This window comes from Stegodyphus dumicola, chromosome 8, assembly GCF_044657685.1.
Source record: "Stegodyphus dumicola isolate Sdum_Otavi_A_Nest chromosome 8, ASM4465768v1".
NCBI lineage: Eukaryota > Metazoa > Arthropoda > Arachnida > Araneae > Eresidae > Stegodyphus > Stegodyphus dumicola.
Genome location: NC_140775.1, coordinates 76,991,579 through 77,009,571, shown reverse-complemented (window position 1 = coordinate 77,009,571; position 17,993 = coordinate 76,991,579). Strand labels below are relative to the sequence as shown.

The 17,993-nt window shown below is 32.3% G+C and overlaps 1 protein-coding gene across 7 annotated transcripts in view; it reads right to left on the bottom strand.

Moving 5' to 3' along the window:
• LOC118182039 (uncharacterized) overlaps positions 1-17,993 on the bottom strand; it is a 670,352-nt gene that overhangs the window by 175,546 nt on the left and 476,813 nt on the right. For all 7 annotated transcript variants that reach the window (XM_085822013.1, XM_085822012.1, XM_085822011.1 and 4 more), the window contains one exon: positions 9,003-9,067. The gene's annotated coding sequence lies outside the window, so the exon portion shown is untranslated. The remainder of the gene's footprint in view (positions 1-9,002; positions 9,068-17,993) is intronic.

Here is a 17,993-nt window from a genome sequence, read left to right as displayed (position 1 = left end):
AAAGTCATTAAGTGTTATTCATATGTAAATGCGATGTGAAGAAAGAGTGGCACAGTTTAAAATTTTCTGCGAGGTGTTTTGAAACAAAAGAATCATAGGGACTGGGAAAGGTTTTCCCCTTTTTGGAACTTTATTGCTATTTAAACTTCTCCATGCTACTGTAATATAAATTCTTCCTACAAAAATAACAATTTCGGACGAATTATGCAGGTCGCTGAATGTCAGTGTTTCACTTACAGTTACAGTTATAATATTAGGGATAATATTATCATGAAAGAAAATAATGGATTACTGTATTAAATAGAATAGGAAGGAATTTTGCTAAATGTCTACAAGTCTTTGGTTTTTTTTTTTTTTTCAGCTAATACCAATAAAATTACGAAAATATAACTAGCGACACATGTTAGCAATAAATCGTAACTTGTTGCCGTTAAAAATCATCAAATTATAATAAGATGCTTATTTTATAACACGTGTATAGGAAATATTATCTTCCATTACAGTATAACTGTATCAGGGCCATAAATACCTACCAGGAATAGCTCAAGACATGTATTTTCAAACTAAAAAAAGATTTAAAAGTCAGTTTCTTTCTGTGTCGTTTTCTTTCTGAATTGATAATTCATTTCTTGACAGGCTACATTAATCTATCCTTATGCGGTTTTCGGGCCATTCAGTCATCATCCGAACAATCATCATGTTTTTTGGAGGCTTTAGGGAAATCACTTTTTGGGTACTTATTTACTATCACACGATTAATAAACGTTTTATGAGAAGATTATTTTAATGTGCATTCGGGAGGATTTTTATAGCATTTAATTAGGCCGCAATCACTTTGTTCTTTCCAGTACTTAGCCATTTAAAGAAAATTCTAATTTAATTTAAAAATGCAATATTTTCCCTTCATTTTTGAACTTATTCAATTCAAATGTGAAATACAAAACACTTGAAGAAAGTGTTTTGTATTTCACATTTGAATTTTTATTTTATGTTTTTATTCGATTAATATATTTCCTTCAAGAAATAAAAAATATCAAGAGATGATGCCTTAATATATTATTTTTTTTAAAAGGTAAATATTCCCTTAATATTATTTTTGCTGTTTAAAGAAAAAATTAATATTACCATATGCAAAGCAATATTTTACAATCTTCCATTAAACAGTTATATACCATCTACTTTTGCATTAGAGCCACACAATGTTTTGCTATTAAGGGTTACGGTAGTATTAGACTAATGAACATTTATAATTAAAAACGCGAATATTATTGATATTAATTACATTTTCACATTTCTTACAATTCGAATTGATTTCTTTCAATTATATGCACAATAACTGCCCCCTTACATTTTTGAATGCTTATAAGAATATAATTAATACATTATATATTTAAATACATGTGGAAGTTCATGGGCAGGGATATTTATGTGTGTTATATGCTTTTAGGCAAATTTTCAACTAACCCAGATTTATGATTCCTTGCCGCTTTATTTAATCACTTCAGTTTTGGCTCATCACAGTTTCTACCCTACTCACGTTTTTTTCTTTTCGTAACTTCATTTTGTAAGCTAAAATATACTTCAATCGCATTTAAAAAAAGCTACTTCTTTTTCGGAAAAATTATTCTTCAAGGTATTGAATGCACGAGAGACATCTGTCGCTTTTGTATCCAAGGCTTCGTTCAGACGAAGATTTTGTCGTTATAAGGTTTTGGGGTTTAACGCATAAAAGTCGTCGAGCATTTAAGTCGTAGCCGATCAGAGAAGAAATAGCTGCGTATGCGTCAGCGAAACCGTCTTCCGATGCTTTCTTTGCTGTGATTAGTCGGTATAGCAAGTTGGCATAAAGTTGAAAAATCAGAACTTTTAAGCAAACTCCTGAAACCAATTGCGATGAAGCAAGGCTTGGCTGCCTAGCAACAAACTTAGACCTCTCATGATGTTAAAACCATCGTGTGAAGGAAGCTTAAGGTAAAATATTCTGCATGTGCTTGGCAAATTAAATCATATCTACAGAATAAAGTTACTGAAGGCAAAATCGACAGTGGCCCCTAGTTGGAACATTACGTATGGAGTATTGAACCAAAAGACGTCGATTGAACGACCAAAAAATATCGTGCCATATAGTGCACGATGTTTTCCATACCGAAGTGGTCATTACTGGTTCACAAAAATTGTCCAGACTGTTCACTTAAATACCAAGTGATAACCAGTATCTGATATAAGGCACTATTAATATGCCACTTGGATTTCTTTTAAATAGAATAAACTCAAAAATTGTTTGTACTCAAACACAAGGTTTCCGTCATTCCCTTTATAGTGAATTTTGGTCATGATAAAGTGAGTGTTCCTTACAGATTTTGAAAAGTAACTAAATGCTGGACGATTTCATCTTAAAATGAAAACGATCCAAGAGTAAGAAATCGTATCGTTATTTTCAAGTACATATACAAATCGCTTTTTATGCATTTGAAGGCCCATCAGCGGCCCAATGATAAAGCCGCTGAGCACTAATAATTCGGTAAGGGCTCGAATCCCGGCGAACGGACTGGCTACATGGGCGTTTCTTGGTTTAAGTTAGGTTAGGTTATTTAATTACGTCAACGCCTCGAGGACTATCTGCCTAAGGGGAGGGATGCCTTCGTGGAAGACTTTCTAAGGGAAACTGGCTCGTATACACGTTACACATGGGGAAAACTACGAAAACACCCATGCAGCCAGCCCGTTTGCGGGATTCGAACCTTGGACTGAACTACCAGTGTTCAGCGAATTTACCGCTTGGCCGCTGGTGGGCCGTTTCTTGGTTTTCCCCATGCGTAATGTAAGTACAAGCCCAGTTTCCTTTGAAAGTCCTCCACGAAGGCATCCTTCCCTTTAGGCCATAGTCCCAGAGTGATTTGCCATAATGCACATAAACCAACCGAATGTACTTGAAGTGTGTCTTCTAACATCATTTTACTTTCCTGCAACGTTGGTAAATCCCTTGTATTTTAAATGTGTACTTGATGTTAACACAGGTTAACGAAATAACAGCTTAGTTCAGTATAAAGTACCTTATGGGATATTTATTATATTTGATTAATTAAGTTGATCAATACAGAACACAGTACACCCGCAACTTACACTATCGATGAATTCTTGGATTTTCATGTATGTTCAAGTTTCTTATGCCAAATGTTTCACATATTTGGCACATTACTTACATTCCATCTGTAAAACCTATTGAAAATTTATATTATTCTAAAGCCTATTTTCTAAAACTCTATTTTAATCATATTTAGTAATATTAGACGATACTGTTTGCGTATTATGCATAGAACTCCTCCAAGTCCTCGTATATTTTTACACATCCATCTGATGCCTAATATGGAATAAATTATATGTAAACATTTTATAGAAGTTGTGTAATGTCTATGGATTAAATATACTCAAAAACTACAATTTATAATAGCTTGTACACGCTGCAAAAAATACGAGGGTAGGAGGGCAGTTTTATATTTCCTGTTCTACCGGACATATTCACGAAATTTAACTTACATTTTTAATGTGTCGAAAGCGTGACTTAGGCTATGTATTAGATTTATACACATATTTTTCTAACATAAGTTTTTTCACACAAATGAGGCCTTCTACAAAATGACCTACCGAATCAGGCCTTTTATAAAATGACAATCGATATTTCGATTGCACGACTCAAATATTTAGTGAAAGTGCATGTTTTGTAAAAATGGCACGAACAGTTTAAAAAAAAATAGCTGTCAAAGTTTTAGCTTCTCAATGTTAATTGAATTTCGTATCTCATTTTTATTAAACTTTCTTTATGCCTTCTTTCGCAATTCAAAATTTAGGTTTAATCCAAATAAAATTCCTAAATTCCAGATTTTCTGATTTATTTTTAAAATTAATGCATTATTAAATTTTATAAATGTTTCAAAACATTTTTCTAATATAAATTATAAAATTTTTAACTTCACCTTAAAGTAGATGTATTTTTAAGCATACCTGCAAAAAATGTCAGTTTTATATTCAAAATTTCCTAAGATATACGTTAATTTATATATTGACGTGTTTTTAAATTTGGCATATTTGTTATAAGCGTAACAAACGTGGTTTACGCACATTGTTAAAATTATTTGAAAGAATGAACACGACGCACTTTTTTTTCCTCTCGTACACAATGAAAGGGAAAGGGAAATATGATAAATTTTAAATATTTCGGTAAGATTCTCGTTAAATTTTACAAAATTTAAATTATAGGCAGAATCGAAATATAGAAAGAAATAATATCATTTAAAAAATTCCGATTTTGTGTCAAAATACCTATGCTAGAACAATTGCTATATATAAACCAAGTATATATTTTAAGTTGCTCTTCAGAGACATCCAAAACGAACGTTAAATTTCATCCATCGGCCCAGTAGAATGGGAGATACAGAACTGTCCCATTTTTTCCTTTTTTTTTTTTTTTTTTTTTTTTTGTAAAGAGTGCATATATTCTTGACAAACACAACCATTATAATCTGCTAGCAATACATCAAAATGTTTTTCTTTTAACTATTGCTAAATGATTTAGTACTTATGTGATGGAAGAAAGGTTAAACATAAACAACAGAAGAGTTTATTAAATCCTTATCCCACAATTAAGGATTTACACATACATTACTTTCAACTTACTTAATTAAGTTTGAATAGTTTAAATTAAGTTCAATCGAAATAAAACTGAAAATATTCATAAATAATATTCCAAATTTCTTATTTTATCTCTCAAGCGAAGTACAATATTTTTCAGTAATATAATACTTATGTTATATTCCTATAAAGTTAAGTTCAAGTATTGACACATTTTCTCTTGGCTGCCGTCATAATAAGTCTACTGATTCAGTAGCGTATGCAAATTTAAGTTATTCAAAAGTAGCCTAAATTCTGCGTTATACCAGCTGTAACTTATTCTGATTCCTAACAAGATTAGTAACTGCTAGTGAAAGTGTTCGTTTGAGAGATCGTTCTGCGCTCTTGGCCGGATAGGATTCCGAGATTTTGTATTTAGAGTTAAGTGGAAATTTATAAGAGATATAAAATGCTAGATATCTTCCTGATGGAGCACTGGAAATGTTTAGTAATTTAAATCTGTAGGCAAGCTTAGTTTCAAAGCTTTTACGCTGCACATTATTTGGAATGCAACAAAAAGTACTGGCTAAAACAGCGATAATTCATTATCGCTATTTATTTTTTGCAAATTATTTATTCTTACGTAGAAATCATTTTGCTTAGATGCATAGGCAGCTGCCGCTCAGATTTCTTTTCTCATTCAAGTCTTAGCAACAGCAATGTAATGTTTACTCTTTTATATCAAAACGAATCTTACTTATTTTATACAAACAGGTTTGGTATAAAACGAATATTTGTTTTACATAAATGTTCTCAGCTGAATACTTAACACGAAAATAATAAAGGCTTAAAAATACAAAACGCTATTTTTTGATAACATAATAAAATAAAATGACAGCTGTAAAATAATTAAAACATCATAATTCCCTACATAAGTTTTTTGCTTACATCTATGAAATGGGTCTGTTTTTAACAAAAAAATCAGCTATTGTTAAATATTACGTGAAGTTACAATATCCATTCAAATCTGAACGCATTTATGTACTTGTCTTTAGGATATTAAACCTGAAACTACTAAACGTAGCTTAAAATAACTTGAAATACCTGAAAGTATTTAATTAAACTCTATGCAATTGTTTACACAGCAAACTAAGAATGAACATTCAATCCCGCTGCTATTCTCTGTTTAATTACAATCCTTTTTCATTTTACTCACTGTCAATGGAATTCCGAGTCGTCTGCTGAGTCTGCTTTATTTATCAGAACTGTTTATGGAATAAATATAATTTAAGATTGGGCGCTTTAATTTTTAAAGTGCAGAACTTTGAGCTGCAGTGTTTCATTAGATCAAATAATGTGGTATTGGTTTATAAGCGGGAAAAAAATCTAAATATTTGCCTCAGATAATATGAATTTCGTTTTGTAATGTATTTATTAGAGCATTATTTTTGTAATGTATTTATTAGAGCAGGTATTCCCCCAAAAATGTTGTCATGGATGAGAAAAAAGTTATAATACTGGAACATAAATAATCAGATGATATAAAACGAATTATGATTTTTATTTCTTATTTTTGGAGATATGTATTTAGTCACATTTTATATCCAAGCTGCCAACTAACAATTAACTAAGTAATAGCTATTAGACAATATTCAATATTACGTGAAAGTAAATTTAGAAAATTTTGACTTTGGTTTCAGTGTTTTGTTTACTGTGTTGTACAATTTACAGGAAAATTTATAAGAAATTTATAAGATTTTTTAAATTTTATTGATATACTTATTATTTAAATAATTAATAGATTGATAACTATTAGATGACACTTTTCAAGTTTTTGCACTTTTGTGTTATATGTAGTCCCCGAGTTATAAGTGTGTAGGGTTTATATTTATTTTAACTAACATTTATTTTAAGTTTAAACTCTCTTTCCTGGTCAAGCCTTACTTTCCCCTGGAACTGCCAATGCCAGAGTATGTAAATTTTAGTAGAACGCGCAAGGATTCAAATTATCAGCGGAAGTATTCTGAGTTAAATAGAAAGGAAACGAGTTCGAAGTGTGCTGTTCTTACTTCACGAGCGCGGAGGTAGTTAGCCAGAAATTGAAGAACCACGCGTTTCGGCCTGTGTGCTTGTCTCGGCCGATTGTTAATCGTTCAACGTGATATTCAAAGTTTGCTGAATTAGCAGCGGTATTGTAAAACGCGGTGAGGTTAGTTACGTTTAGAGAACCTCGTAGTTAGAATCTTGTTATTATTTCTTTTCAGGTTCTTATTTTTTGTTTTAACCGCCGGGTCGACGTAGTTTGTGAGCGTCAAGAGCACGCAGTTGTAATTTATAAAGTTGAATAAAAAGGGACTTAAACCTTTCGCAAAACTCTGTCTACTTTCCAGTTTCAGCTGTCACCACTTGGTTGCGTGCAGGTTGGAGGCGCACAACTCTACAAGTGAAATATATTCCTACAAATACTTTCAAGTACGATTTTGAAGTGACAGATGCTTAATGGAAGACATATGCATGATAATAATAAAAATAATAATGATAACAACGTATTCACAGAGTGATTATGATTGATAAAATGCAATAATATTAATGTATTGGAATAATAAATTTTAAAAAATTGTGCTCATTTATTCTAACAAAGAAACAAAAACAAATTCAGGCAAAGAAAGGTAAGAAAAATAATGTATAATTATGTATGTAATATATACTCAAAATATCAACATCAAATTTAAAAATTCCAATAGTCGTCGATTTCATTATAAGTATTCATAATTTATTTGATTTAATAATGTAAAAATGCCAGTAATACGAAGATTCCGGCCTGATATACTTCAATAATAGCTTAAATGTAAACTGCTTATTTTTCGATACGATCTTAGTGTACCTCGATACACCTGTCATATCGTTTAATCAGAAACTCTATGCTTTTGCAAAAGTAATTCCTTAAAATTATTCATAACAATATTTTCAATTGTCATTGAATTTCTTTCTATGAATCTTGCTTCCAAGTGCTGCCAGGCATTTCCTGAAAAGTCCCACACGTGTTCTATGGGATTTAGGTCCAGGGGCCCTACAAATCAATCCATGCATTTAATACCTTCACTCTCCATGAACTCTGCGAAGGCTACTATAAGAAGAGTTGTAACGTTTTCGCCTATGACAATGAAGTTTGCATTCACAGCACCTATAAACAGACGCATATGAGTACATAGAAGTTCAGGCCATTAGTAGACACCAGTGACTAAAACTCCTTGCGAGATTTGGAAGTCAGTAAGACTACCAAGCATGATACCATCCCAAATGAGAACTCGGACACCTCTAAAACGTCCCTTTCGATTATAATGGAGGGATGACTACGCGTTCCCTTCTCTTCAGATGTGTATACATCCATAATCATTCGTCAGTTTAAATTTGCTCTTATCTGTAAACCTCACTCATGTTGTCCAATTCTTGTATTCCCAGCATCACAGCAACCGGTGTCACCAATAAGCAGGCGTTAATAGAATACACATACCAATCATCCTGCATATAGACCAAGTTTGTGCTTCCTGTCTTCTTTAAAACGTGATACCGGACGTTCAGCAGTGTGTTGCAAGTTACATCTATAACATTTAAACCTTTTTACAACTTCCGAATGATGAGACCTCGGACAAAGTCACGCTGATGATATCGCTTCGATTGCGTGTAGGAAATATCAGACGGTAGTAGCAATTCGACGTCACTGAAATCACTGAATTGCTAAGCGTCCACTGCGCGTGTGCGACATCCCTTTCGATACTCCTTCTCCTAAGTCATATGCCATATATGCACATGCCTTGCTGTACAGTTTCCAAACCTATCTCCTGATTCATCTTTCGGTGCGTTCTATTCCCTTGTTAGACTTCTATGCTTACTTCTCTGCCTTGTTCTTAATTTTTAGACACCGGTGTACTTCATAATACACTTTTTAAAGACAAAAAAAAACACGACATAAATCAATGCTTCATTAAATTTAAAAAAAAGTCCTTTCAAAACAAAAACAAGATATTTTCTCTTTCTTGTCTCATCTGAAAATAATGATCTAATAAAACTGAACTGAATTCATAGTAATTAATTAGTAAATAAGTAACATATTGAAAGAAAGATGTTGAACAGGAAATGTTTTTTAAATTCTCAAAAGAAAATAATGCTGAAAATAAATTACATATTACAACAGATTATATGGTAAACCACCCGACAAATTTTAGTAAATTAACTATCCTATGGAAACTTAAACATTTATTACTCTGATTTATATCACTACTAACACAATTTATTACTCTAATTTAACACTATTAACAATGAAACATGACTAAAATGACTTAATAAGTTTTCCACATGAAGATAATAAAGTATTAAAAAAATAATTTGCTTACAGAAGAGTAATTTTGAGATTACGCCATATCATTCGTTCTCAGCCATCATTTCAAAATCTGAAATCCTATAAAAAACAAAGATGATTAAGAGAGTTAATTTTCACCCACTACAGATTTTAAATTAAGGGATTAAAATAATCCTTTTTAAAGTAAAAATAAATATTCAGGGAAATATTAAGCTTTAAGATATTGAAAGAAAATGGTTCTTATTCTCTGAGGATACATTAAAAAATAAAAACGACTGCGTTAACGTTCACGTTTCTCAGAATATTCTGTATTTCTAGGTATTGTTATTTTTATATATTAACTTCCTCTTTCTTGAGATGATCAATGATCTTTTTCGCTTCGCGCGCCTGTCCGGAAAGCTGCTATATGTGAAAGAGTTTTTTTTAGAAGGTGAGGAGGGCGTCTGTTGGGATATCCGTCACTTTCTGCTCTGAAAATTTAGTCAGAATATCAGTCAGATCTTTAGTGATATTCTCTTATTACTTTTCTAACAAACATTGCGTTTTCAAACTCCAGGTTTAAAAATTTATTGAAAAGAAGGGTTACAAAAGAAGGGTTTTCAACTTTGACGATCTGGACCTATTTTATAAACGGACAACGAACCTAATAGGACAGGAGACAGGAGACCATAAACAGAGCCAGCTGTACCATCATTACGACTTTCAGCTTTTGTCCTCTATTAATGGAAACTATCTATCATCCGCTATCAGCAACATTTATTTTAAATAAAATTTTACAAAGTTACAATGGTTGTGCAAATATACATATGACATACAGAGACAGATTACTCAGGTCTTTTGGTATTTATATAGATGGCAATATTTACAATAAAGCTCATAACATAAATATTTAGAGAATTGTTACTTAAGTTGAAAATTTATGTTTACAGATTTTTATATATTAATTTTGAAGAATAACCATATTATATAATATAAAATGTCATTATACATTTTAAAGAATTTAGACATATATAATTTAGAAATAATTAAGCCAAATTAAAAAAGAATGAGAAAAACACTAAATATAGATTAAACGTTAAAAAATTTTAGAAAAATGTAAAATGTAGACTAGATATAAATAAAGATATGCTAAAAGTAAATAATAAATGAAAGAATAAAAATATTAACAATCTTATATTTAATAATCTTCTAACTAATAATCTTATAGTTAAGGAATAATATTATAGTTATGAGAAAAGAAATATTATAATTAATAACAAAAAAGGAGTATTATAAATTTATTGAAGAAAAAATATTTAAGGTAAATGTTAAGATAAGGAAGTGAATAGAAAGTAAATTGAAAAGTGAAATTGTTGGTGTATTTAATTATGGCAAAGCACATTAGGGCTATCTGCCTATGGGTGGATGCCTTCGTGGAGGACTTTCTAAGGGAAACTGGCTCGTACACACGTTAAAAAAAAGTGAAAGACTTGGGAAAAATTATTAATATTGAACCACTGTTTTATAAATGTTGAAATATTACAGCTATAAATCTTGATAACTAAAGTACAGAGTTAACAACAACACTAATAATACAAAATTGTAATAAGAAAGACACAAAATGTTGCATCATGTTTTAAAGTTTCTAAAGGTAGAGCGACTAGATATTTTGTGAAAGCGCATGAGGTGATTTCTTGTGTAAGCCTTTGCTCCTTTATGGATCTTAAAATTTCTCATGCACTATAGGGAGCTCATTTTTAACAGCTGTCTGTTGTTTGGAAGTGGAATTAAAAAAACTTGGATAGGAAAGCCCTCATTAATGACTGGTTTAAAAATTCATTCGCTAAAGATGTCAAGCATTATTTAGAACAGCAAAGCCCGATATCTAAAATTCTCTTAATCCTCGATGTTGCTCTAGGACTCAATGCTGAAGCCTTCTCAACATTGATTCCAAATGTAAAAGTTTTATTCGGACCATCTAATACCACTTCCTTAAACCAACCAGTAGGTCAAATGATGATAAAAGCATTCGAAGCCTATTTTATCAGTCATATTTGTACTTCTGTAACTACTGCTGTGCTAACTGCTGAAGTATACTCCTGTATACTGCTGAAGTACTGCTGAAAGAAATGCACGATCCGCTAATGTTATATCGAAAGCAATTCCAGTGATTTAACTTGCATGCGAACAAGCGAATTCATCAACATTGAATTGGCATCAGCTCCAAAAGTTCACAACAATTTTAAAGGATTGCCATACATTAAAAGTGAAATCAGAAAAATCGTATAAATTGCAAACGCATTTGCAGATACAAAAGAAGGAGAAGATAAATAATTACGAGTAATTCAGAATGACGGTCGACAAATGAAGAATTGTTAAATCTTCTAACAGCAGCTGTCAGTGAAAGCAGCGATCGTAAAAAGGATAAAATGCCAATGTAAGGAATTTTCTCACCTCTTTCTGCATGTGCCTTCGTAGTATAATTGGAAGCACGTCTGACTAGCAATCGGAAGGTCCGACGTTCGAATCTTGAAGACGTTATTGCTGACTTTTCATGTTCCTTGCTCCGAAATAATTCAATTGACACTATACCTTTAACATGTGAGAAGTTACACGAATAGTTAAGAAACAGGTGCAGGAACTGCCTCTTGCTGCAGGGGAGACTGACCCAAACGAAAAGAGAGGAGAACAGTTTACGCAAGCATTGAAAAACTCTCCGCTGCTTATCACGGAATCGTTAAAAAATTGCTTCACTCAATATTCCAAGCAAAATTCATCCGCTCTTCCTTTTAAAAAAAATATTGTATCACATGCCTACTAATTAAGCAACGATTAAATCCTTCAACTAACATTTCATTTTTTGACACATACAGATGTTCTTGAGCTGAACTATACCTACCACATTAGTTCCATAGAAAGTAAAATTTTCGAAACATGACTTTGCTGTGCATGGAGTGTATTAATGACGTAACCTCCACGTTTGGCAAAAAATTGTTTAATATATAATATACTATATAATATATATATACGATAATTGAGTGAATTGGCAAATAGCGCAATGGACTGGTAATGGTTCTTTGCACTGTAATAACTTGGAGAGGCTATAATGCGTAGTTCCCTGAGATGCATAGTGAAGAAACTCTAGGAGTCATGGCAGAAAATAACAAGACACGATTTATTTCTCGACACCTAATTTCTTCTTTATACATTCTTTATTACACATCATCTTGGGTGCGAGATGCACCCAATGATTTCGTGTATCTTATATATTTTGAAACTATAACTAAAACATAGCATGAAGCGCACGTTCTCAGCAGCGAGGGAAGGGAGGAAAAAAGGAATGCGCAGTAGTAGCAGGGGTATTTATAATAAAACTTTTTAAAATCTGATTGGCAATAACTTTTCGCATTGCAGCATGGATTAATTTTGATTTATAACAGAAAGGGAATGCAATGGATTAATTTTGATTGACATTATCCAGAAAAATTATTTAATATAAATTTATAACAGAAAGGGAATACAGTCTAATTAAAATGGAGAATTAATGAATGAACTAAAGTTAGTAATTTTGAGCTTCAAACTTCTTTTTGTCTTCCTTGTCGTTGTATGTTTTAGTATATATATAAACGCTAGCTAGTATATATATAAACGCTATTGTATAGTCATTATGCTACGGTAACTTTTATTGTAATGTTCCTCAGCTTAATAACTAGCCGCCAGAAGACAAGCTATGCCGCATTTTACTCGTACAAGCGCTATCTTCGGGAGATTTTATATATAAGCTCTAAAATGCAGCTTAAGCAGTTAACTGCTTAAGATGACTCAAGTCTTAATAGGTACTAAATAATTCACAATATGGTATATGTAAGTTAGATGGTAATAAAATGTTGTTTAAATAAAATACCTTAAAATTGTTCAAATCATTTCGAAATAAATGTTCAAAAAATTTAAGTGTGATAATGGATAGCTGCCTAATTTTAAAAATTTCGAAAACCTTTGAAATGGATTTAATTCATCATAATGCATATACAAGGAAATAAATACTAGGAGTGAAGGATTAAATGATTAAGAGATAATCGAGTACTTATTTAAAAATAAATACAAGTTGATAATCCTGATGTCCCCCCCCCAAGGAGAAGCCAGAAATACTGAAAATGAAGCAGAGTTAATGACCCTATATAACTCGATCAATTGCCAATCCTAAAACCCATTCTATTAGACAAGTAGAAAACGTTTTAAATTTGGTAATGTGATTTGATTTTTAAATGAAGCGGTCATTAAAATATAAAGCTGTTCTGACGTGGAGGGAACTAGGTACATAGTTATTGCTTTAGAATTCAAAATTATTACACAAAACAAATACTGAACATTTAAGGTTCAAAACATAACTTTTCATATTCGTCTGCTTTCTGTTATGTACATACATATATGAAAATTGTTGTGTTTAGTGAAAAACCAGAATCCTTGTATACAGAATATTTTTGCAGGCACAGAAATAGTCGCTTTTTACCATAGTTCCTGCCTTTCGCAGTACACTTAGCCAGCACTAGACAAGTGTATAAGATACCACAGGAAAAAAATTCTTTCTGACTGGTACACAAATACTCATGCACTGACAACCGAAACTCATCACCATCTGAGAACGTCTTTCCATTTAGAAATTTAGTAAACTCCTTCATCTCCAGTGACGATAAATTGCTGAAATATTTTAGTCTCATACCAACAGAGAAGCTCTTATAAAGAATTGGCAAGTCTTTCATTCCAGGGTTTAAGACCTTGCATACTTTTTCATACATTTTGCTAATTTTAAACTCGTTATAAATAACGCGAAGGCCTGATCCAATATAATTTGCTCTAACAATTAACATTCTTAAGAAATGCAATTCTAAATTAAGTTGCAGAAAGGTTTCCTTCATATACAAAGAGGGGAGTTTTAGATAAAGAGCAATGAACCTGCCTATGTATGTGGCATACCCTTCACGCATTATCATAAGTTAAAAACTGGTATAATATACACTAAAATCATAGTTATAGATACAGTATTAACTGTAAAATCTGGCCGTCATAACGACGATCATTGAGTTTGATATCAATAAAATAATAATAATGGTAAACTTTAAGTAAATATTCTTAGGTTTTACTTATAGTCAGATTCTGAGTTAAACTCTTTCCTATCTTTCTTGACTCATGCCATTACTATCAGTGAAATCAGAAAATTATGAAAGAATAAGGTCATAATAGTTTAAAATAGTCTAGACGTGGATATCAGAGCTTTTGTCTCGTTATCCCTGCCTCGTTGAATGCTAGCTTTTGCTAAATTCATGGAGTAACAGACGAGAGGTGCCTAAAAGGAAATCTTCTGAAGTATGTAAAGCTGTCAGAGAAGTCAAAGTACCACCTTGTTTAAATTTGAGTAACAAACTGAAGACCATCACTTGGATGGAGATTAACAGCAAGCAACCTCATTTTTAAAATAATTGTTTTACACTACGTCATCTTTCCAGTTTGGTTTCTAATTTCGATTGAAACCTCCGACATAATAAATATTATTTGGGTTTTAATTTGACGTATCTTTTGCATTTACAATTAAATAGTAGTTAAGGATGATTACTAGCGATCTCATTAAGCTATCTCTGCACATTAGTCGTTGGAATGAATGTTTACTTTTCCACATCATTGAGTTATAAATTTAAAATACTTTGAGAACTACCATAATATGACGTAGAGTTACACAAAATAAATGCAATGAACAAAATTGTATTGATGATTTGTCTCGATACATCATTACCGTTATTTTTTTATCTTAAAGAAGTGAGCAAAGTATATTTGGAAAGTATTAGAATGAGATGTATTAACCAATGAGCAGTAAATACAGTACTCTCAGCATTTAATTATGAAACTTTTATTGTAATGAGCAGCATGAATAATGCATAGCGAACATTTAAGACATTTCTCTCTCTAATATACTTAATAATTTCTGTTCTCGTTATAGAAATTCGTTAGATTTATTTTTTCCCGTCCAAAAAGAATGCTACAGTAATCCCTCGTGATGCATTGCAAGATGCCTAAAGGGGAGATCTCTACGACATGCGAGAGCATTTCGCTTTTGCAGTCTGATAAATGTCTCTAATGCTGGATTTGGCCTCGGAGCGTGCTCAGATTCCTGAGTAGCTTCGCATTATCCGAAGGAAGGAAGATGTAAGTCGCATGATAAAGAGAGTGATTTCTATTTGTTTTTCAGCATCAGAAGCCCTAGAAGAAATATTAGGAGAGCTGCAGGGAAGCAAATCCCTTATTTTGATGGGCATGCATGTGTTAAAGCAGCATAGACGTAAAACGCTTGGCCATATAAAACTATAGACACATGGTTAGGTCTTTATAACATCGCTTGAAGGAATGAAAAAACTTAGTATATGAAACAGACTCTGTTTTGAACATTTTTGTTACAAAAGATTCAAATCTTCGTGTTTGTTAGAAAACGCAAAAGTATTTCATTTTTGCTTTAAACAACACTCAGTATTTATTAAGTACCAGGTAGGGTACCCTGCTTTGCTCAGGGAGTTGATATGAGATTGTGGGATCGTTAGAATAAAAGGATAAACTTAAAAATATAAGAGGTAAAATTTTTATTGAAAACATATTCTAACGTTTTACAATACATGTTTATAAATAACAGCGAAACTTTCAGTACATATATCCACGTCCTTCGGGCAATAATGGAAACCTTCTTCATGGATGGGGCATAGAGGGCTACAAGTCATATAACTCCCTTGATCGTACCGGGACTTGTTTCTGAGTTTTAGCTGCACGCACATTGTACACTTACTTTTATAATATACTAGCGGAAGTACCCGACGCCAGTTAAGTTAGACTGAGAGTAATGCATCTAACAACAGATAACGAGACCACTCTAATCCTCTAATGAGGATGGAAAAATACGATTCAATTTTCAGTCTGATGCGATATGGAACCCACATAAAAATTTCGATATAAAAATAAACTAATCAGCAACAATAGCACTCAGGTTTTAATGATTTTCGTCTTTCTTATCAAATGGTCGCAAAAGCTAAAGTTCCATCCAATATTTCACCTATATTCAATTTTAGTCGATTAAATGTGGCAAAAAATTTATCATAGTTGATCAGAAATCAATAACGCGAATAAACAAACACGCTAACACACAGTTTTCTTTATATGTATAGATTTTGCGAAATGTACAAATTTTTGATTAACAAACTCTACGATTTGAAATGAAGCAGTAGCAACACGTTTCGAAATAAAGCATTTTTATCTCCAACGCGCAAGACTATTGCCACTTGGAAAAATGAGTGAGAAAATTAGCGCTTTCAGAGTTTTTAATTAATATTTCGGTTCATTAAAGTCGTACGGAAAAGGGAATAGTCGAAACAGCTTCCCACAAATTCTTGGATTTTGGAATAATGTACTTAATGTTTGGCAATACTATTTTTTATTTAATCGTAAAACTTAGACATTTTTTATTAACAAACTCTATAGGATTTGAAAGCGAGCAGTGGCAAGAACTTTCGAAATAAAGCGGATTTTCATCTCCAGCTTGCAAGACTGTTGCCCCTCAGAAAAATGATCGTTTTTCATATACTGATTACGAAAAAGGCTATACGTTTAGATTTTTTGTACCAGAGGCAAATTTGAAGAGTGTCGCCCTTGCATAAAAAAAAAATATCATCACGAGAATATTTTATTCAACACAGCTAAATTTTGCGCCCTGCCGTATATTCAGCCAAGGGTCTTCCTTACCCCTTTCCCTACCACCGAGCTTTTGAGAGGACTTTTATGCATTTTCAGTGCCACCTTACCGCATAGACACTGTATATAAAATATGCATGCCTTAACGGGTATTCGAACCTAGCCTCTCTCTCAAAACTGAGGCGGAAACTTAACAATTAGCGAGGTTTAGCATTATATCAATCCCCTGTGCTACTACAGAGGTTCTGGCTAGCTAGCTGTACTCGCCATATTTTTATCTCAAGCAAATGTCTCATTTTTCTTAGATGTAAAATAAGACTATTAGAGAATGCATCTAGTTCTCGTATCAAGCGGAGCTTTTGCACCGCTTGACTCTGATTTCGATATCTACTCATTTGTTATCCGGCAGGGCTCTGACTGACAGTACAGGTAGATCTTATTAAACAGTCAGAGAAAAGACTGATTCTGACAGAAAACAGGTTATTAAAAATTGGGGCAATAAAAGAGCAATAATATTAAAACTGTGTTATTGGGTAGAACAACTGCCCTACTCGGTATAGTGGCCAACTTTTCTGGCTGCATATCGTAGGACTTAAGTTAAAATCTTGGAGAAAGTACGGATGTTTGTAATTGCCTTCCTTCCTTTTTGCAACTGTATTATGAAGGAGGATTAAGGAGGACATGCGATGTTACCATAATCAGAAATTGAAGGAATAAATTGTATATAGCAAAAAATTCTTACATTGGTTGTCGGCGCAGTCGCCGCATCTCGTTGCAACCATTAATGGCTCATATCCACGTTCATAATTCGTAACGTCTTACTAGTATCCCAGAATATATGTTATAATGAGTAAGTCATAACATCTAGCGCCACTAGGAAAATGTCTGCAGCACTACAGCCATCATTTGATACATACCTTGTTTAAAATGTAAATAATAAAAAGAATCCATATAATTACTTTTTAATATTGAGATTAATAAATAAAAAATAGTTTTCGCTTATGGTATGATTCCTATTAAAGTGCTATAAGTTATGCTAACTATCTGAACAGTTCTAAAAAGCATAACCTTATTTATGGCTCTATAATATCTGATCATGTAAGTTAGGTAGAAGGTATTAAACTTGCCAATTAAAATAAAGCACCGGTTTAAAAAAAAATCTAAACCAAACCACGTAACATCAAATACCAAAATAATATCTAACCAATAATCAGACTATTTATCTGTTTTAATACTCGTTTCTTTAATTTAGTTAAAAAGAAGTAATAAAATCATTGTTAAATACACAAAATTTCTAGAGATCTCTTTATATGTATTCATA